The sequence below is a fragment of the Marmota monax genome, unplaced genomic scaffold (genome assembly GCF_021218885.2).
Source record: "Marmota monax isolate L192 unplaced genomic scaffold, Marmota_monax_Labrador192_F-V1.1 WCK01_AAM20220418_F8-fsc00103, whole genome shotgun sequence".
Lineage (NCBI taxonomy): Eukaryota > Metazoa > Chordata > Mammalia > Rodentia > Sciuridae > Marmota > Marmota monax.
The window spans coordinates 3,182,793-3,206,487 of NW_026694286.1; the positions used below are offsets into that span (position 1 = coordinate 3,182,793).

Here is a 23,695-nt window from a genome sequence, read left to right on the forward strand (position 1 = left end):
GGTGGGACTGCCAAGTGATACAACCACTATAGAAAGCAGTATGGAGATTCCTCAGAAAACTGGGAATGGAACCACCATTTGACCCAGTTATACCACTCCTTGGTATATACCCAAAGGACTTAAAATCAGCATACTACAGTAATGAAGCCACATCAATGTTTAATAATAATGTTCAATAGCAACTCAATGCACAGTAGATAAACTATGAAACCAACCTAGGTGTCTTTCAATAGATGAATGGATAAAGAAAATGTGGTATATATATTCAATGGAATATTACTCAGCTTTAAAGAAGAATGAAATTATGGCATGTGCCAGTAAATGGATGGAGTTAGAGAATATCATGCCAAGTGAAATAGGCCAATCCCAAAAAAAACAAGACTGAATGTTTTCTCTAATATGCAGATACTAATTCACAATAAGGGGGCGGGGCACTAAAGAAGAAAAGAGTTACCTTAAATTAGGTAGAGGGAGGTGAAAGGAGGGGAGAGGAGCGGGTGTGGGGATAGGAAGGAGAGTCCAGTGAAACAGATTATTTCTTTGTGTATATATGGGACTGCATGACCAATGTGATTCTACAACATGTATACTCAGAAAAATAAGAAATTATATCCCATCTATGAATGATATATCAAAGTGCATAAATGCATTCTGCTGTCATGTAACTAATTAAAACAAAACAATTTTAAATAAATAAATGAATGAATAAAGCTATAGTAATGAAGAAAGTGTGATTTCATAAAGGAATAGAAGATTTAACCAATAAAATAGAGTCCAAAAGCAGTCTCATAGAAATGGGGACATCTGATTTATGAAAACCTAACACTATCATGCAGTAAAAGGAACATATTTTTGACCAATAGCACTGGGCCATATAGAATTTTGACTACTTCATATTGCACACCAAAGAAATTAATTCCAGGTAGATTTTATATCCACCTTAGAAAAGCAAAACAATTTGGAGCACAAGATGTTTTAGGGCAGTGAAACTACACCTTATGATACCATACTGGTAGACACATGGCACTCACTGCACATTTGTCCAGACACAGGATACTCAACACCAAGAATGAACCCTGTAATGAACACGGGACAATCACAGATTATAACAAGTGTCTCACTCTGTCTGGGGTGATTATGCACGGTGTAGGGACAGAGAGCATATGGGAAATTCCTGTATTTATCTCTCAGTTTTGCAGTGAGCCTAAAACTGCTCTAAAAATAATGAATTCCAATTATTCCTTAAAAAAAAAAACTAAGAGAATCAAGTTTTTGGAAGAAAATACAGATATCTTTGAGACCTGAGCATAAGCAACGATTTCTTAGACAAGTCGGAAAAATGCACATGAAGGGGAAATAGTTGTTCCATTGGGCTAATATTCTAAGTGGCTTGGGCTGGAAACAGACTCAAACCCAAAGGCTTTTCATGTGAGGAAGCTGACGCAGGGAAAAGGCTTGGGTACAATTCCACCTTGGAAATGTTGCAGTGGTTCATTTTCAGAGCATCTGGAATAACAAGTAACTCCACCAGAACTGGGTGATGAGTTCAGGGAGACCCAAAGGGTGTTCTGACCACCATGCAGATTTCTGTCGAATAAAACAGAAATCAAGGTTTTTCTCCTTTCACCTCAAAGACACTCAAGGAGTCCCTAAGCCCCTAATTTCTTGCAGTCAGTAGCAGCTATATAACTTCTGTGCAGGGAAGGTTTGGAAATGACAATCGGAGGAAAAGGAAACCAAGAATCTGTCGCGCCTCTGGGTTTGGGCGTGTGTGACACTGTACAAGACCGATGACGTGTTGTCCCTTCTCTGAATCAAAGAACAGATGGCGAAGGGGGAGGTGGCCCGGCCAGCCTGTGTGACAGTCCCGGCCCCTGTTTACCTTCTTTAAGCATTTCACCTTCCGGAGTGACGCCTGCCCAGGGCTCACCGTCCCCTCCCGGAGCCCGCAAAGCATAGGCCCAGTGCTCTCGCCCCAGGGACCCGCGGGCGGGGAAGCGCAGCCCAGGCTGCCACCACGGGACACACGAGGGGAGCAGGTGTTTAAGGGACAGAAAAAGAATGCATCCTCTATACGAAAGCAAACACTAATAGGAAGCAGGGTGAACACTGGAAACCCGGGTATTGCGTACTTTCTTCGCTGTCGCAGGGCCCAGGTCCTGGCCCAGACCTGCAGCTCCTCACTGCCCCCTGCCCCGCAGCTGCGCCCCGCCCGCCGCCAGGCGCCGCTCGCCTCCGCCGCCTCTGCTGCCCCCTTGTGGCGACTCCTGGGGTTGCCGCAAGTCGAGAGAGAGAGAGAGAGAGAGAGAGAGAGAGAGAGAGAGAGAGAGAGAGAGAGAGAGAGAGAGAGAGAGAGAGAGAGAGAGAGAGAGAGAGAGAGAGAGAGGGAGAGGGAGAGGGAGAGGGAGAGGGAGGGAGAGAGAGAGAGAGAGAGAGAGAGAGAGGTTTCATTTTATCCAACACACTTAAGATAACTGCTCCAACGATAGTACTTTCTAACCCCCAAAACTCCATTTATTCAGTCCATTTATAGAATCATCGTCCCAAGAGTTCTGAAGCAGCTGGAAATGTAGTCCAGAGGTTTCCTGTCCTCCCTCAGATAAAAATTGCTTGCCCACATTACCAGATCTCTTAAATATTTAATAAAAGATTCTGAGTTCTCGGACAAAATTAGTCAAATGCTCTTGTCTTCCACCATGGGAAAGAAGGAAGAAAGAAACCAGTGTTAGTACTGTGATTTCTTTTAATGCAACCCTTAGGGCATTGGGGGTGTGGCTAGCTGGTAGAGCATCTGCCTAGCCTCCACAAGGCCCTGTCTGATCCCCAGCTCTAAAAGAGGAAAAATAAACCTTCAAAAAAAGAAAAAAAAGTACTCTTGTCAGGCTTGATGGCCCACACCTGTAATCCTAACATCTCGGGAGGCTGAGGCAGGAGGATCACAAGTTCATAGCCAGCTTCTGCAACTTAGCGAACCCCTGCCTCAAAATTTTAAAAAGGGATCCAGGGATGTGGCTCAGTGGTTAAGTGACCCTGGGTTCAATCCCCAGGACCTAATAATAATAATAATAATAGTACTCTCATGTTTTTCCTAGAATGAACCACACAATCCCCACAACCATGGGGATTGTTTAGAAATTCTTATGAAAGAATTAAATTCCCAGATATGGCAAGTCCCCAGAAAGTGCAGTTCTAGAACTTAACTACATAATCTCTCAAAAATCATTCTTAGTCCCGAGAGAAAGTGAGTATACAGCAAGAATCTCAGGAAGCAGAGGAAAACCGTAAAGAAGCCAACTTCAGCAGTTTGAAGATGATTCCTATGTAAGTCCAAATATTTCACATAGCCCCTCATGACACAACAAAAAGAGGGTATGAATTTGGTAATGCTATTAGATGAGTTTAAATAGTATTAATCATTATGGCCTCGATATGAATTTAAAAACTGCAGGAGTCACGTAAGACTGTGTGTTCTATCTGCAAGTGCAAATGTGGCATTCCTGTCCCTGCAAACAGCTCCAGGGACACAGGATATTCCTGTTCCCCTAGTAGGCCAGAGGTCTTAGAAACAGCAGTGAAAGGCAAACCCAGTAGCATCAATCCAAGGCAGACATGTGTTCTAAAGAAATTCCCAAGAATGAATTTGCAAAACTATAACAGGGCTTAGGGGACTTTCATGATGTGATTCAGGAAGGGCACAGCCTTCTACCTGCTATCCTCTATTTCTGGCACCTCTATCTAGTCACTCATGCAACATTCATCAAATGTGCAACTCTGCCAGTTTGCTAGAAACAGGCTGGTTTTTGCCTTCAAGAACAATGAGATGTCTAAGATTTCTCAGTTTTTAAGTACCACGAACTATTTCAAGACCTAAAAAGATATAAAGAATCAATTCTCTCTGTTTTTATTTTTTTCCCTTGCCTAATTGTTCTGGATAAAACTTTTAGTACTGTATTGAATAAGAGCAGTGAGAGTGGACAGCCTTGTTCCTGGTTCTGAAGGAAATGCTTTCAGATTCTCCCCTTGTATTATGACACTGGCTGGGAGTTTGTCATGTACACACTTTATTGTGCTGAGATTCATTTCTTCTATACCTCATTCGTTCTTTTTACATGAAAGGATGCTCTTTCTGCATCTATTGAGATGATTGTATGCTTTTCTACTTCATTTGGTTGACGTGACTTATTACACTTATTGACTTCCATAGGTGGAATGATCCTTTCATCCTTGGGATGAAACCTGCTTGATCACAGGGAATGATCCTTTTGATGTGCAGTTGGATTCAATTTGCTAGTATTTTGTTGAGGATTGCATCTATGCTCATAAGTTTGGTATATTCTTTTTATTTATTGGTTTGGTTTTGGTAACAGGGTAATTCTAGTCTTATAGCATGAATTTGGAAGGGTTTCCTCCCTTTTTTTAAAAGTCATTCCCAGTAGATTTAACATATATTTATGTATAACAATTTTTTATCTTTTACTGATTTTTGACTGTTTGGAATAGTTTGAGAAGAACTAGCATTAGTTCTTTAAATTTGGGGTGTATTTCAGCAGTGAGGTCATCTGGTGGGAAAATAGAAGTGCAAAACATTGCTCCACTTGGGGTTCACTCTGATAAGCCTGGAGTCCTTTCCCTAATACATGGCTGCTGGTGCCTCCCACCTTCAGGAGAAGGAAGGAAAGCAGAGAGCTGGATGATGGTAACAAAGCACGGAAACTACTTCCTCCTCTGCACACCGTGGAAAACACATGGACACTTCCCCCATTCACTTCCTGTTCATCTTGTTTTTTCCCACATCCATCATTGTCTTGTTATTACACCTTCTGATTGTACTTCCACTTGCTCCTCTATCTCTAACAGCAGCCAGTCATGTTTTTAAACATAAATCCGTTATGTCCCTCACGTGTTCAAAACTTTTCCATGACCAGTGCCAGTGCAATCTCAGCCACTGACCGTGGCCTTCAGACCTTGCATGGCCTTCAGATCAGCTCCCATCTCCTGTACAACCTTACACTCTCACCCTTTTTCTCCCTCATTTGATGCAGACCTTCCTGTAGCCTTGGATTCAATTCATCATGGATAAGACCTAGTTTTGAATGTACAAATAGCCCATGGCCACCTACTATGAGACCATGGGCAAGCCACATTCCTTATCTATAACATAGGCACAATAATGGCATGCCATGACCAGGGTGTATTGTCCATCCCCACGAGGGACAATACCTCCCTGTCTTGCTTGTCACTGCCCCAGTACCTAATGTTCCAAGCTGGACACTCAGTAAGTATTTCTCAATACATGACAGTTGTAGTGGTTTTCAGCTTTCCAGTCTGTTCTATCTTTCTTCCTCTCCCTCCCTCTCCCTCTCCCTCTCTCTCTCTCTCTCTCTCTCTCTCTCTCTCTCTCTCTCTCTCTCTCTCTCTCCCTCCTCCCATTAATTTTCTGTTCTTGGCCTCTTGCTGTTTCCCTGCAGTGAGTTAAAGCACAGGGGGAAACAGCGGAGGAGATGCTCTTTTGGTACTTGCATGAAAAAACAGTGCAAGAAAGCTTGTAGTGAGACATTAGGAAGAATGTTCCCAGGCCACATAGCCCAAGACTGATTACCAGTTTTGAGATTTTGTACCAAATTCATCTCTCTCATCTCCTACTTCTGGTCTTCTCCATTCTTTTTCCTTTGCATCTCTCTAAGCCCTTCTAAGGATCCAAGAATCTTTCTCAACTCCCTCCAATTGCTTTCAAGTACTTTTCAGAACAAGACGGTGTGAGAACACAGTTGCTGCCTCCAGTTGGGTCCAGTACTATTCCTATGTGATTGTGTTCCAGTTTGGCAAGAAAACACTCTCCACAAAGTTATAAACTCCCTGAACCCTGCACACACTGGTATATAATGAATCCAGTCCCACCGCCAATTCCTGAGGCTCTGTAGCCATCAGCCTGTGCTGAGAAAACACTCGTCCTAGAGGCTTTGGGTCTGAATCCCATTTCTGGAACTTTCTGAGTTCACTTGAATAAGCATTGGCTTTCTCCTAGTTAAATCACATAGTGCAAGTGAAAATGGCTGATTAATTTTTAAAGTAGAAGAATAAGAAGATGAGACACCATTGCTTCATCTATAAATTAGGCCAAGAAATTTAAAAATCCTGCTCCAAGCCATGAGTATCCCTTAAGCAAAATTCTAGTATATGTGGCTTTTCTTTTACTTTTACTTTTCTTTTTTGCTCTAACCATGAGAATCTTGGCTCTTCTTACTGTGTTGGGGTTAATTAGAACAAGAGAACAGGTGGCTGGAAATAGAAAAGGAAGTGAAGAACAAGATCAGATGTTTTATGTCTTTTTTTTCCCCCAGTGATATTTCAGGAGGAAAATGAAACTAAAGAAAAATAAACCAGGCAGGGCTTCAGAAGTGTTTGTCAGAGTCATATGACTGGAGGCTCATATCATGTGTTGTACCCTGTGTCTAAGACAGCCTGGGCTGCCAGAGTCAAAACCCAGATCTGTTAAAGTCAGACCCCGTTCTCCTGGTGCCCCATGTAAAGATTCAGAGCAATCTAGGTATCCCTGCTCTCGTTGCTCTCTCCGCCTTTGCACTGAAGGATTGGATCTGCCAGAGGAGAGGTACAGTCTCTGGGGTTACTCAGACATTTACTGAGCTGCAGGCCATGTGAGGTGTGAGGCATTAGGGATATTGAGATAATTCATACTCCCTGGTCCTCAAGATGCTCGTGAAACATACAGGATATAATCTGGTTCTATGATTAAGCCTCTTAACTGCTCAGTCTCATTTTTATTATAAGAATATATAATATATATATATATATATATATATAAAGATATAACCTGCTAATAAATATTCAAATGCTTATACAAATATTCAATTAAATATCCAATGCTGTGAAGCATTGAATGGGATTGTTATGTTAGGTAGTAGCTAGCAATGAGCAGGGAAATGCATGCAAGGTCACACGTATTCTTTCAGTTACTTTAGGGTCTTCTTTCAAACTACTTTCAAAGTAGACAAGGAAACAAAGCGTGGTAGTTAATTTGTAGAAACTAAACAGAAGCAAAGGAGCTAATGGGAATATATGTCAAAACAAAAGGATTAGTGGGACTAGCTCTTGACAGGGTCCATTGATGTTGATGTGAGGCTAGGAATTATGGCCATGGGTGTCTCCATTTGATTGGGAACGAAGATTCCTTAGTAGTGCAGGTGCACTAAGGTAACTTCTGACCAGCTATTGATCTCAGTGCCCTCATTAACATGGGATTGACTTGTGGATGAAGCCCCCTTAAATAGGATGGCCCCCATGACAGTTCTGGAGAGGACCAATTAAGGTCAAAAAACTCCACCACCCAACATGAACTCCTGATGGGCAAAGAGTAGAGAAGGTGGCCCCCATCTCTCCTGGCAACATCAAACAGTAATAAATTTGGAGACAGCCTTGTCTCCTGTGCTGTTCTCTGCTTGGAGATGGCCCACTCTCTCTTGAGAGTGCTCTCTGCTTAAGCCTGTCCTTGCTTTTACTCTACTTCCACCTCACTTGCACTTATGATAAAGTCCTCTTGCATGACTTTTGGTGTCTTCTTTAAATTCTCTTTCATTCAGAACACAAGAAGGGAGGTTTGGAATTTCAGCTGCCCGCTTTCCTGTGACAATTTTATGTATCAAACAAGGCTCCTGGGCTTCTTTCAGAATCTACCATGAGTTCCAAATTCTTCAGATTTCAGTTCCATATTTTTTTTCAGATTTCTATTTGAAAAGATTGAAAAACAACACCACGAGGCAGAAAGAGGAAGTGCTGGCCCTGTCCTGGCAGAGGCAGTGGAAAGCAGAGAACAAAGGGAAGGTGATCAGGGGGTGACCAGAGAAGGGCAAGTCCAGGTCTGAGGAGCTTCCGGTTAGCATGTGGTTCTCAAAATCCTTATTAGCAAGAACGACTTAGGATTGGGTTGTGGCTCAGTGATAGCGCTTGTCTAGCAGGTGTGAGACGCTGGGTTCAATCCTCAGCGCCATACAAAATAATAATAAATAATAATAATAACAATAACAATAATAATAATATTTTTTTAAAAGAAGAACTTAGAATTAATAGTTATTTGAATATTCTCAGGGTCCACCCACAGCGATTCTGCTTCAGTAAATTGAGACTCAGCTCAGGAATTTATATAATTAGCAGGAAATTCTGGTACAGGTTTCAGGGCAGTGACCTTGTGGTTTCATGTGTTATTTAAGGCGAGTCTAGATTTAGTCCATAATTACAGAGCAGGAGAAAATTCAGTGGATATGTGACCATCTTACAGTTTATTTAATGGGGACAACCAAGGATATGACTCAAGTTCCAAAATGTAGTTTCCTTTTTCCATTCACTTCATAGGCTAATTGGCAAGTCGGTCCTGTACCTTGGGGAACACTAATCAATGATTACTCTTGGACCAGATTTGAACCATTAATTTCAAAATTCATCTACATCCTCTTTAGATCTCAAGCCAAGGTTACAAATATTAGTATAATTTCCAGGGTTGTCCCTTTTAATTATAATTTAATATATCAAAGCACCCAGATGTATGAGCAATATTAAAAAAAAAAAAAAAAACTTTTTGTTGGGGGAAATGGAACTGCTTCTCTGATCATTTTTGTATCACTGACAGACAAAAATAAATCAAATGGAAAAATATTCAAATTTTGTTTTGTTGTAAAGCCAAAGGCATTATTGGCCAGAAATATTCTCAAATGAGAATTTCTTATCTATGGAAAAACTTCCCCTTTTTTTTAATCTTTGAATTCTTTGTATATTGTATATTGAATTAAAGGCAAACTGCCTTCTTGGCAGTCTTCAAGCATTTTACTTCAATACTTGATTGGAGATAATAGGAATGAATTAAAATGGCTTCCAGAAAGTAAGAAAACCAGAAGAAACACTTCCAAATCTCATGAAGCATTAACAGGTGAATCAATACAGAACATTTGCAAATGACAAAAGAAAGGCTGGCAGATAATGTTGTCAATATGTGTATTCAGAAGGCTGAATAATATGACTCAATATCTTTCAGATCCATCTGGTATACTTAACGTGAATCACATAATGTACTGGACAGTTTATTTTAAAAATACAATAGTACAACAATTTTTAGAAAACTGAAGAAAGGATGTAATTTTATTTATCAGATGAACAGAAAAGACCACTACATATCTGAATGTATGTTATAGGCAGATATTAACTTGTATTTAGAACACACTATCTAACCATGTGCAGAAAAATCTAGAGCACGTTGAAAAAAAAGGATGGTGAAACAAACCCAACTCACATTGGTATGTAAAATGCATGTAGAAATGATTTTATGTAAAATAATGTTCCCCTGAGGAATAGATAAGTCATAGAAAGATGATAATGAATGAAAATATTAGAACTTATTACCAAGTTCTTTTGCCTAGCAGGCTGGAATTCAGTAAAGTAGAGGAGTAAGAGATTCAATTTTTATAATTTGGGATAAGGTTATAATTTGGAGCCACAATCATATTGTAAATGTGTGACTTTTTAAATTTATAAGAGTAGAAATTTTTATTCACTGAAAAAAAATCACCTCTGGAAAAGTAAGTAAAAATGTTAGGTTTTACTTCATTATTTCTAACCCAATTTACCCAGGTCTTTTTTTTTTAAACATAGGGCTAAGAAGGACAAGGTCATGTCTATAATTAAAATAAGCCAGTAGTCTAAGTCCCTTAAGGAATACAGACAGCCTCTTTCAGTGACACCTGCCGTCCTCAGTGCTTGCCCACCCGCAGTCTTGGGGAAATGATGGCTAAAGGAAAATAGCTTATTAAAATTTTATTACAATATTCGAAAACACTTCTGGTACCTGCCTTATATAATACATTTGTGTCATTCTCTACACAAAGGGAAGCTCATAACATTTATATCAGCCACATAATATAAAAATAAACTGGGCAGATAATGCATTCCTAGCGATGATAAGTAAGGTGAATTGAATTAATATTAAGAGTTGGGACCACAGACTGCTAATTTTTATTCAATTTTATATAAAGATGGAAAAATTTATAACTAAAATTGTCCTCTATGCCTTGGATTCATTTCCATCTTTTTAGTGCATTGATTGAATAATTTTCTACACATCATTTCAATTCCTGCTGTATACAACTGGTGTCGGCCATTATGCCAGCAAGCCAAATAGACTGTAAAGCATAAAAACTGAGGAAATATGAATGTGTACAAGAACTCACTGAAAGAGAAATAGGAACCCAGCAAACAATGCTATTGGAATATCTTAACCAATGGGTTCTACTTATCACAGGGAGATGTCATCTAACATATCCAAGATCTCCAAGACATTGGCAGCTAATCTAGGCAGGTAAAATGGTCCACCAGCTACTGGCTCCATCTCATGCTCCCAAAACTAACCAAGAATGGCCAGGCGATCCTGGCAGGTGTCTGTCAAAGTTCCAAGAAAGCAGGAAAAGAGGAGGAGGAGTGTAGGGCTGGGGCTGTAGCTCAGTGGTAGAGCATTTGCTTAGCACGTGTGAAGCACTGGGTTCAATCCTCAGCACCACATAAAAATAATAAATAAAATAAACTATGTAATGTTTTGAACAACCAACAATAAAAATAAATAAAAAAAGAAATGTATTAAAAATGGAAGAGAAGGTTTACATTAAAAAAAATTAAAAAAAAATAAAAAATAAAGGTATTGTGTGTGTGTGTGTGTGTATAAAAGAGAAGTGTTTATGCAGAACAATACCAGCAACACAGTGCTTTGCTTTCTTGTATTGTCTCTTTTTTTTTTAGAGAGAGAGAGAGAGAGAATTTTTTTTAATATCTATTTTTTAGTTTTCGGCGGACACAACATCTTTGTATGTGGTGCTGAGGATCAAACCCAGGCCGCATGCATGCCAGGCGAGCGTGCTACCGCTTGAGCCACATCCCCAGCCTACTGTATTTTCTCTTTTCTGTAATTAATTTATTAACCAAACTTCTAAAAATCAGCATAAGAATAATAATACTTTTGTGCCCCATCCAATATCTAGATAAAAATGAGAGTTTTTGAAAATAGGATGCCAAGGATTCTAATCTGAGCATGTATTCTACTTCCATGTCCTGTCCTAAAATCAGGTAATAGGGAGCTTCTCCCATGCATCCTATATGGCCTAACTGGAATCCTTCATAGATAAGTAAGGATACCTACAAACAGGTGTCTTGAAATAAAGAAATGTGTAGTATTGGAATAGTAGACATCAACCTCAGGCACTACCACTCCTCTTCCTAAGGAAGGTACTGCTCATCCATCATGCAGCTTGTCAAAAGAAAGGTTGGCTATATCCTCAGGATGCTTAACACAATTCCCTCGATGGTCTTTGTCCTGTGATCTGCGTAGAAAGAAGTCTGTACTTCCTCTTGTGTTGAAACCTGCCCTGAGGTTCGAATAAAGGTCTGTATTTACAGCCAGCCTCCTCACCAACCTAAGTGATTTCAACAATTCACTTCCATATTTAGGTTTAAGTATCCTTTCCTAGAAAAGAAATTTCCTCTAATATTTAATGCTCAAAAATTTGCTATGCAATTATTGTGAGAAGCTATTATTTTCATGCCTTTCAAGCTATCTCATTTCTAGCAAATTAATTAAAATGAAGATGGTATCCAGAAAGATTATACGCATATATTAGCAAGGAAATTCCCTGAACTAAATATCAAATTACCTAACATGTCATATAATCATCTATGTATAGTCCTACTTCCAAATATTATATTACTTATCAGAATTAAGATGCTCAGGCTTATACTGAAGTGTTCATTATTTTTCTTTTTTGTAACAATATTAGAATTTTCATTTTTCTGAATTAATAACTTTGATTCTCCAGGCACTAGTGGTTGCCAACTTTTTCCCACTCATTTTGTCCTCCAGAGGCATATAAAATATGTTTGCATGCTCTTTCTCCCTTCCTTTCCCAAAATCAGGCACATGGGACCACAATCTAGTGCTATTTCACAGAACAATGCAGCATTTTGCATCCCAAGGCAGAAAATCGGATTCTCAAAGCTACATACTTTATAAGCCACATATTATATTTCCACATACTTCACTGGAACAAGGACAATTTTTAAACCATATCTCAATGATAGGCATGCAAAAAAGTATAATATTTGTTAATAATGAATTTCAGATATGAGTGTTTGCTCAACATGGGGGGGAGGTTGGAGAAGTTCAGAAGCTGACAGTTATCCAGTTATTTCACTGATGCTCAAAATAGCAACTGTTTGAAACTGTTTCCTTAGAAGATGACAGAGTATAATTTAAAGTTGCAAAAATGTTAATCATAGTAAGTATCTTGAGTACTCCAAACCAGAGTTCAGAAAACATGGGAGCATCTGCTTCCTTTTGAGTCAGCCATAGACCTTTCTTTTAATCATGTTCCTGCTCTTCACGTCACAACTTCCATAACACTTTTCTCCATCTGCAAAATGTCATACTTGGTTGGCTTAGGTGACAGTGACTAGCAATTTTCTAGCATACGTAGATGTGTTAATTATTAAAGAACGGTCCCTTTTTTCCTACCATGTTAAAAAAGAGAGTATATGAAACACTAAGGACATTACACATGATTTTTCACTCCCCACACTAAAACATTTTATATAATAATAAGTAAAGCAGTATAATGCTAATGCCAAAAAACAGAGAGATGGAGAAATGGGACAGGTTTAAAAGTCTGGTGCTTGATATACAGTAAAGATGGCAGTTCAAATGAGCAGAGAATGGAACTAGAAAATTAGATAATTTTTAAAAAAATTGTTTAATATCTAACTTCACGGGTGAAATGTGAAATGTCCCCCTTACACACACACACACACACACACACACACACACACACACACACCAGCAGGCTTCCTTCACATCTGTTTAGTCATATGGTCATCCAGCCCTGAACCAACTGGCAAGAGGTAGTTACAGAACAAAATCAGAACTCTTCAGCATGAATGTAGGAGGAGTTAGTTAAGCACAATTAGCAGTGTTGTCATCGATGTAGAAATACCATAATTTTATCCTGTTGAGAGTTTTAAACAATTGGTTTTAAAACAGAAATGTTTTCTGGGGCAGATTCTCATAACCATTACCAAATGGTGGTGATACTCACCACATCACACAGCTTTGAGTTTTATGATTATCCTGGCCATACCTTAAATATATTATGTTTTACTTACCCCCAGTGTAGACTGTCTTCTAACGGTGGGTCTAGTTGGTGCCAGAATACACATCATGTTTATTTTCCTGTTTTACCTTTTTTCATACTTTCACTTCAATCTCTGCAATGAAATCCCTGCTGTTACCACTACTGCAGGGCTGCTGCTTCCTAGCTAACCTTGATCAAACACTTGCCCTGTTCATGTACACGTAAGCACTTCTGTGAATTATCTCATTTGCTCTTCTAACCCTCTGAATTAATTGTTTTCCCTACATTATGCAGAATGAGAGAGTCAGCCCACACACAGGGACTGACTGTGGAAGAAATGACTGTTTCTTTTACTTTTCCTAAAATCCATCAGGACACAATTCGCCCTGTGTTCCATCCCAGAATTTTAGCCATGCACAGTGGCACACACCTGTAATGCCAGCAGCTCGCAAGGCTGAGACAGGAGTATTACAAGCTCAAAGCCAGCCTCAGCGAATGTGAGGCGCTAAGCAACTCAGTAAGACCTTGTCTCTAAATAAAATACAAAATAAGGCTGGGGATGTGGCTCAGTGGTTGAATGCCCCTGAGTTCAATCCCTGGTACCCCCAAAAAAAGAAAAACCAGAATTTTGTCACTTTCGCTTCTTTGTAAACCCTGCTACTTGAGAGAAGCAATAAAGGAACACATAACCACTTTATTATTGTGCAATTACTCTAATGCAACCTTTTTTTTTTGTACAAAGAATTGAACTCAGAGGCACTGCATCATTGACCACTGAGTCACATCCCCAGCCATATTTTGTATTTTATTTACAGACAGGGCCTCACTGAGTTGCTTAGCACCTTGCCAAATTGCTGAGGCTGGCTTTGAACTCTTGATCCTCCTGCCTCAGCCTCTCAAGCTACTGGGATTACAGGCATATGCTACGTGCCTGGCAGCAACTTTTCCTAAAACAAAGAAACCACCATTGATTGAGCACTGACACTGTCTACTACCCACCAAAAGATGGGTATTCTTTCCAGTTTTATACATGAGGAAAGTTGGGTCTCAAAGAGGTTAAGCTTTTTGAAGGCCACACAGTTGATCAATTGAAGATCACAGTTTAAATCCAAAACTCATGTCCATTCCTTCTTACCACCACACTGTCTTCATATTTTCATGTCTTCTACTATTTAAAAAAAAATGATACTTTATCAGGAAACCTGTGTTAGTCAGCTTTCTATATCAAAATACCTGAGATAATTAACTTATAAAGAGAAAAATTATGTTGGCTGACTGTTTTAGTGGTTCCAGGCCATGATCAGTTGGCTCCATTGCTCTTGAGCCCGTGGGGAGGCAGCACACCATGGCAGGAGCATGTGGTGGAGCAAAACCACTCATATCATGTTTAAGAAGTAAAAGAAAATGAGGAAGAGACTGGGGTCCAACAATCCCCTTCACGGGCATGCTCCCAATGACTTAAGACCTTCTGCCAGCCCCTCCATATGGGTCTTTGGAGGAATATTCAAGATCCCAGTCACAGCAAAACTTACTACAAATTTCTTGCATTTGTCTTTACATGAACTCTTTCTTATGCATCCCACTTCAAATCTAGACTCCCTAGAAATTAGGCACTTGGATAACATTAACAGGTGTTTGTCTCTTTGGGAGGCAATTTTTGAAGAGGTGAAGGATAGGGAACCACATAAAGGACCTCTGAAGAACGTGGTGCAATCGAGATTTACCAAAGAAGCAGAGTAAATGGGGTGTGCACAGAGAAACAGGTTTAAGGAACTGGCTCAGCAATGGTAGAGACTTCGAAGTTTAAAATGTGCACAACAGTCAACAGGTTGGAGGTGAAGGGAAGAGATGATGTTACAATCTTAAGCCCAATTTCTTGGGGGAAGCATATTGGAAAAACTAGGCAGGGTTTTCTATGTTGCAGTCTTGAGGAGAATTGTTTCTTCTTCGGGGAACCTCAAATTTTGGTCTGATATCCAATTTTTAGTCTGATATTATTCAATGAGACCCACACACATTATGAAGAATAATTTGCTTGACTCAAATAAACTGGTTTGAATGTTAATCATATCTTTAAAAAAAATCTTTCCAAGAATATCTAAACTGATGTTTGATCAAACTGCTGGATACCGTGGCCTAGCCAAGTTGACACATGAACTTAACCATCACAGGAGAGTCTGATGAAATTCACAACCAGGACAGCAAATACACAACACAAATGTGCAGCCACCCACTCTGCCTGAGAGCATGACAGACGTCACTCATCAGCCAAGACCCTCACCCGTAATGAGCTCCACACAGCTCAGCTCCAAGAAGCCAGGTTCCAATGGAACACAAGTTGAAATCAACCAACACAATTCAATGCCTCCCAGGCAATGGAGCGCCATTACCATAGAGCACTATAACATGGCCACCATTAGCAAACTTGGCAACTCTAGTCTCCTCTGAGGTCTCTGAGGATAGAGGTCTCTGAGTCTGTGTGGTATATTTTAGAAAATTCAGATACAGTAAAGACAAGAAAAGCCCTTTCTGCCAGTTCACATATTTTGGGGCAAAAACATAAATCTCTATACTAAACTGCATTCATAATTCTCTAGGAAAGCAATGACCACAATCTCATGAACACATACTTATGTTAACTATCTACCATTATAGCCAGTGCTTGGCAGCAGGTTATAGTTACTCTTCACCTGTAGCTTTTCAGTCCTGTACTAGTCCAAAATTTTAATAACTGTAACCACAGGAAATTGTAATTTAATGATAATTATATTTGTCACTAAGACTTGCATTACTAATTCACACATTTGGGATATTCAAAATATTCTTATTTTTAACAGAAATACTGCCTATGATGAATTACATGGCAAAATATGTGGTTCCTAGTAATTTGGGCAGAAATTCACCTGATCCTAGCAATCACAAAATAAAAACATTACAGCAACTTTGCAACTGAATACAAACATGCTCCAAGTTAAAGGGAAGACCTAATGAGGCACAGTGGCACACACCTGTAATCCCAGCAACCCAGGAGGCTGAGGCAGGAGGATCAAAAGTTCAAAGCCAGCCTCAGCAACCTAGCATGAGGTCCTGTCTCTAAATAAATAAATAAGGCTGGGGATGTAGCTCAGTAGTTAAACATCCCTGGATTCGATCCCTGGTACCAAAAAAAGGGGGGGGGGGACAGAAGTGAAGACCTATTCTTTTTACTCAGGTTTATCTTCAAATCAGTTTTCAAGAATCTCTGGAGACATAATATTCATTACTTGCCTCAATTAACTATTTAGAGGTCTATTCTGGGATTGCCCACTCTGTTCACTTCTGTACTCCATTGCCTGACCTGTGATAAGCACTCAACTTTCACCTCAGGACTCCAGTTCTTTGAATGGATGGCTGAGGAAGTTGAACTCTGGACTTCAGTTTCCTCACATTTAAATAAAGGAGTCCGAACTGTCTACTCTAAAATCCAAGTCTCTGCTAATCAAGGAGGTTCCTGTAGTACTCTAGCACATTTTGTTGGTGCTGTAATAACAATAGCACACTTATATTTACTGCTATTTGTAGACATTCTGTATCTATATTGCTTTGTTTAATTCTCACCAAAGTTATATTGAGGAAGTATAAGGCAGTATGCCGCAGTCTGGCTGGGCACACAATCACGAGCCACCACACAGCTTGTAGATTCAAACAGCAACTCTTTATTCCCGAACTCACACCAGCCGTCTACAAACACGTTCTGGGGAAATCCACGTTCTCTGCCCAAATCCACCTCCACTGGGCTTCTATCTCCAAAATATACTGTCTGAATCCCGTGAGAACTCAAGGGGAACTCAGGCAGCAGGATACGCCCTATTCCCAGCAGGAATAATCTTAAACCTTAAACCTGGAACCTAAACCGGGAACGCCCTAATCCGCCTTGGTCCTTGAGCAAGGTCACCTACATTCAATGTCACTGCAACATGGGGTACGCTGGCAAGGAAATTGTCATACCTACTTGGCTAATGGCTCCCAGCAGCAGTATTTTCCCAAAATGAGCATAGCAATACCTCTGCCCCACCCCATGTTCTTCAGAACCTTGCCATTTCTCATCGACAGATGGAGTCCCCACCCCTCCCTTTGAGTTTGCCTCTATTAATAGAATACACTAGAGGGGACATGACAGGGCTTCCAAGGATGAGCTATAAAAAGGTGAATCTGATATTTTTCCCCCCTTGGGATGCTCACCTTGCTACCCAGCCACCATGCTGGAAGGAGATTCAGGCCATGCGGAAAGGCCACGTAGAGATGTTCCTACCAACAGCACCCAGATAAGATTTTAGCTGATGATCAGCTTTAGCTACTAACATGGTAGTGAATGAGCCTTTGATTCAAGCCCTCCACATGGAAGTCATCCCAGCTGATGCCAAACAGCACAGGGCCAAGCTCTCCCTACAAAGCTCTCCTTCCAAATCAAAGATTCACTACCAAAATGAATGTCATGTTGTTAAGTCACTAAGTTTTGTGATGACTTATTGTGCAGAAATAGATTACCAGGATAAGGCCAGCAGTATTTTATCTTCATTTTATACAAGAGGAAACTGAGATAAAAAGAATCTATAGGCCAGCCTCTTAAATACTAAGTTATACTGTCACTTAAAAAGTAATTATGGATAGAATGATTAGTCACTGATGCACAGCCATATTTATTCCATTTGCTGTTTTATAGTGCTAACAAAATTATTTAATATACTGTATATTTTTACATAATTTTCACGTAATCACATGCAATTTCTCCAATAAATCATGTTACCAATTTAGAAAAGGAAGAAAAGATGCCTTGCATAAGAAAAGAGTGTCTTGGCCTCTTCTGCTTGTACTTTCCAAAAATATAAGAAATTGAAATTTTACTGCTGGGACACACAATTTATAAGAACTTGACTCGAAATTTTTTATATCGTATCTATAAAACCCTCTTTGAGGAACATATTAAGACTGAGAGTCAGGGTTCTGCCAATGAAGAAGAATTATGATAGAAGCAAATAGGCATGGTATCTAAAATACTCATTTTTTTGTTTTAAAGTTTACAGCATAATTATATACTTTGAAGCAAGAAGAATGTTGGTGGAAAAGTCTTATTTAAACCCTGTCTGAGTTATATTGTGTGAAAAATGTTTCACTTTGCAATGGCTAAAAATTATTTAATCATTAAAATCCTACCAGATAATATTATAACATGCAAATCAAAGATCTTAATAGACCATTCTAATTAGTAATGGCCATTAAAATACTCAGCTTCTCTCCGGGAGACAACTTGCTTTTACTGACCCAAATGAAGCTGCACAATACATACAAATTTCCTTGGGACAAAACTAACCCTGTTGTTGAATGCTTTTCTTAGAATTAAAAACTTCAAAAAATATGTCAAATCATGGTTCATGATTGGTGTTTCTGCATATGTTGAGGTTCATTCTGTAGTTTTACAAATTTCTGTTATGTGTATATATAAATATAAAAATAAATGTATACACATATTTTTTTCCCAAATCATTGATTCAAGAAACTGACATTTTTTTTCCACGTCCAAAAAGAAAAAAAAAAGCCATTGGGGACTTGAAACCCTCACAAAAGCAGCTGGCAACTCTACTGGGAGCCAAAACAGAAAGGAGGGGCTGAGTTTTGTGACACTGCAGTTGGAATAAAATGATGTGTTTTCCTTTGGAGGACAGCACACAGTCAAGACCACTGGCAGTAGGCAGTTTCTCTTGGCTCTGTGCCTAAACATATAAAGCCCTCCAAGGGCAAGGGTGCTTCCTGTTGACCACTAGCCTAGATCTAGAACAAAATGTTTGCCTGATAACTAATTAATATGAATTAATAACTAGTTAATACGAATCAAGCTCTGTTTCAGAAGCTGGGAACTCAGAGATAAGGTTCAAAGAATAATCTTGACCTCTAGGAGTACAGAAGAGCAACAGTATCCGTGGCCACTGAGTACTTAGCCTTACTGAGTACTTGGTCCCACTGAGTACTTGGTCCCACTGAGTACTTGGTCCCACTGATTATGGTTAAGTAGCTGCGTTCCACGCTTCTCCCACCTGGGCCCTTTTTGGCATGATCCTCCCCTCAGCCATCTGCTGTGCTTGGTTAAAGACCTAGAAATGGAATTGTAGCCAAAAATAGAGGAATTAAACTCTGGGCCTTCCGGGATCTTTGCTCACCCCACCCCCAACACTCTTTCTGGCACGTGAAGAGGCAAGGAAGATGTTCCATATACAGAAGGCTCTTCTGTATCCATCCATGATCTGCTCTGTGCTCCTTTTCCTACGTTCCCTGACTGCCAAAGCCAACTTTTCTCCCATGAACATTTTTATTTAACCTGCAGGGAAATTTTAATAGTGCAGAGGATTCCAATATTAGAGATACTCCAGCCTGGGTTAGACAACTGAGAGGCATTTGAAGCTTTTGAGGACCTCTCCTCCAAATGTCCTTCTCTGTGAAGGACCGTGCTCATGAGGCAGTGCTCATGAGGAGTCCCTTTAAGAGGACACTGCCTAAGGGGGTCCTGAGTCCCACTTGCCACAGCTAGGAGCTAAACTACCTTGTCTGGCCTTATCAGCAAATTGATGGCCAGAGCAGTAAGCGAAACTGCTGCTTTGGATGAAGTACTGAGGAGGCTTGGTCATTGCAGAGTCAATAGTCCCTCAAAGAGTAGAAGTCAGTGATCTCAGATGGAAGTCACATTGTGAACACAGAGCAGACCCCACAATGAGAACAACCCTACTGAATAAGGACTGATCTCAAGGGCAGACCTCCAATGACCGAGGGAGACACAGTACTAACCTTTGCAGCCAGAGCTTAGTTGGGGCTGGGGTTTGTCCTGTGTCCTGTAGGAGATTTGAAAGCATCCCTGACTCCATCCACTAGATGCCGGTGACCAGGACTAGTTTCACAGGCAGGTGACAAGTTAGTCATATTGGGCCCCAAACTCAGAAGCTCTCTCCGTTTGGTCTCATTCTCTGCTGTTGCCATCTTGAAATTCTTACTGATCTTACTTTTGAATTCATGTTTTGGAAGTGAAATTTGGTGGGACAATGGAACCTATGCCTATGCAGAAGAGCAGCATGCAATATGTCATTCCCTCCTGTTTATTTGCACACACATATGTCTTTGTAATGCCCCATGAGCACAGAAGTCCAGTGGCTCCATGCGGCATATGAGTTTAAGACTTGAAGACTTGAGTACAGTCTTCCTCCATATCTATGGTGTCTGCATGCACAGATTCAATCAACAATGGAGAGAAGAAAACATTTGGAAAAAAAATGTGTCTGTACTGAACATGTAGTCTTCTCATCATTTTACAAAAGGGACTGGAGTATCTGCAGATTTATATAGCCAAGGAGGATTCATTCCTGTGGAAAATCTTTTTTTTTTTTTGTAAAAAGAGAAAAGGATAATTTGGAAAAGTGGTTGACTTCATAATACAAGGTAAATGTGTGGCATCTACAGCTGTGTAAGGGTTGAGGGGAGGCATCCTTTCTGTTTGAACCACGACTTGCTTGGAACACAGAAACAAGATACTGACATTTGAAGAAACATGAACGATCAACTGACCCTATCATCTTTTTTGCTCTTGTTGCTTCCCTGTATTAACTAACCATTTACAATGCATTTGACACAGAGGAAAAGGAAGAGTACCCTGTAGTTCCTTTTCTTTTCAATCTTTGCTGACTCATCAATAAGCAGAAAGTAGAGCATGTTGGTAGCATATGCAAATCAAGAAGTGAAATAAACACAGTTCAGTCAGTTTGTGCAGCATTTCCACGGTTCTGGTACGAAATACATCTGCATATGTGCAAGCTATGAAACTCAAATTGTAGAATTTTGTGATTCATCCTATGATCTACAATTTGCAATTAAAACTAGTATTGCACAGTATTAAGATGAATGATAAAACTTATGCTAATAATTAAAATTTAGAATTTCTTTTTTACTTAGAAAAATATTAAGTAGCAAATTTAAAGCACCACGATAAGTCAAGAGAGGGAGACCAACAGAAGAAAGGAAATGTCCTTTATGTAGCTGTATCTTTAATGGCATTTTGTCCTGATTTTTGAACAAGGGCCTTACATTTCCATTTTGCACTGAACTCTGCAAAATAAGAGCTGGCCCTTCTGGTAACACCACTCAATTGTGACAAGTGTAAATATCACCAGACTTTGCCAGATGTTCTTTAGAGAAGGGAGGGGCAGGAGAGACAAAATCACCTCTGGTGAAGAACCACTGCACTGGACAGTGTGGACTCTGCCACAATCTCCAATTGTGTTGTGGAGGCCAAGTGCGAAAATCCTGTAGAGTCTGCAAAATCCAAATGCTGTCACGAGATGCTAAGGCTTAAGATCCTTTTCTGAAATTATGGCACCTCCCATGGTGAACAATGATTAGAGAAGGATGTGCTAGATCACTTTCTTTTGTGAAAAGAGAAAAGGATAATTTGGAAAAGTGGTTGACTTCATAATAAAAACCGTAGGTGGTTTCTCAAGCAAATCAAGTTTAAGAAAGTACATTATTTAACACAACAGAGAAACAAATTCTCTTAAAAAACGGCACCCCTGGATCCCTTGGAAAGTTCAGATAGTTCAATTCAGACACTATGGCTTCAGGCTATGTAGATCTTTAGTGATGCAGTGAAATACAGCAATTCAGCCAGGCATGGTGGCTCATGCCTGTAATCCCAGGGGCTCAGGAGGCTGAAGCAGGAGAATTGAAAGTCCAAAGCCATCCTCAGCAATTTAGCAAGGCCCTAAGCAACTTAGCAAGACCCTGTCTTAAAATATAATATTTAGAAAAGGGCTGGGGATGTGGCTCAGTAGTTAAGCACTCCTGGGTTGGATCAGAGAGAGAGAGAGAGAGAGAACAATCAATTCAGGAGCTGCAACACCAGATAGCTCAGTTGCAGCATGGGTTCATAGCAAAGGCTGATAAATGCTTAAGAAGAAACTTAAATACAAAACTATAAATTCAATGTGTATGTAATGTGTAGTTCATTAAACACATTTTACAGTAAGTTTCTTTTTGAGTCATGATTGCCACTCTATATGATAAGAAAAACAGATTATTATTACTATTCCATAATTAGGTAGACCAAGGCTCAGAAAGACTAAGCAACTTTTCTCAAAGAGCAGATAAGTAGAAAAGCATTCTATCAAATTCAAATTTCTGATTGCAAGTCATAATTCATATATTGACTTGGAATTGTATTTTAAAGATGTGAAGATATTTTATATATATATAACTCTTATTTGAATATATATGGATTTTTTCCTCACCTTTTACAGCAGTACCACAAACCTGTGGGCAATTCAATTCTAGAAGTCTCAAAACAAAGTGAGCCATTTAACAAATTAAATAATGTTAAATATTTATTTCGGGATGATGCATCATATAGATACTCTATAAATAATAAATATCCTGTTTTTATTTAACCATACATAAATTGCTTCCATGTCAAATAATTTTAAAATAAACCTTGAGCCTAAGGGAAAGTTGATTCAAAAACATGTATCAATTATTTCCTTCTATGTTTGAAATTTGCAATGATATGGGTTTCTGAAATGTGGAACCAAGACACTGTCCCTATTTCTCCATTCAACCAAGATTATTATCCAAATGAACATAAAATGCTGCTTAGAATGTAATTGATGAGGATATGCCTGAACACATATCTAGTGAGTTCTATTTTATTCCTTATTCCCCTCTGACATCTTATCCATCTAAAAGTCATGCCTGTGAGTAATAGCCAGACAAGAGAATACTGTTACTAAGGTCCTCCGTGCAGAACCAAGGTGTCCCTCCAGGGGGCTCTTGTCTCCTAGCCCCTATATTGGAGGACTCTGCTAGTTCATATGTCCCCCGCCTAACCATCAAGACAGGATCCAACTCCCTGAGAGTTTGCAAACCCTCTTGCTGCTTGATGAATGTGATTCTCCTTGCATGAGTTCTATGATCATGGAATGATTGAGATTTCCCCATGAATAAGTGGGACAAGATGACTCCTATATCTAAAGAATGATGATCTTACAGAGCCATCAATGACAAGTGTGTTCCTCTAACTAGCGGAGGACCTGGGGGCAAGGGCTCCATGTAAGAAGCAGGGTTAAAATTGTCTCTTGGTTTTTACTTTAATGGGAAGACCTTAAGGTAAAAAGAAAGATGACCAAGTGTTCATTCATTCATTCTTTCATTCATTCATACAACATGTGCCAAGCACATGTAAGTACTAAGAAGAGATACACAAAGAGCAGAAGCAGAGAATCAGACAAGCAGCCTGCCTGTTGTTTGAGGTTAGATCAGTGCTTCACAGCTCAATGCACAATCAACCACCAGGAGAACTTTAAAGAAATACTTACCATTAGGGTAGAACCTTATATAGATTGTACAACCTCCCAGTCTTCACTGATTCCAGTTTCTCAGGTGATTTTAATGTGTGGGCAGGATGGAGAACCCCTAAGTCACAGCACAAATAGTATTGGGGTGATCTGGGGAGTAAG

General features: G+C 39.6%; 1 protein-coding gene across 2 annotated transcripts in view; it reads right to left on the reverse strand.

Moving 5' to 3' along the window:
• The window catches only part of Akain1 (A-kinase anchor inhibitor 1), a 50,645-nt gene that overhangs the window by 11,262 nt on the left and 15,688 nt on the right, over nt 1–23,695 (reverse strand). Inside the window, exon 1 of one of the 2 annotated variants that reach the window (XR_006856834.2) lies at nt 13,204–13,340. The exons of the other annotated variant lie outside the window; for it this stretch is intronic. The gene's annotated coding sequence lies outside the window, so the exon portion shown is untranslated. Of the gene's footprint in view, nt 1–13,203; nt 13,341–23,695 lie in introns of those variants that run through there. 2 annotated transcript variants of the gene reach the window in all.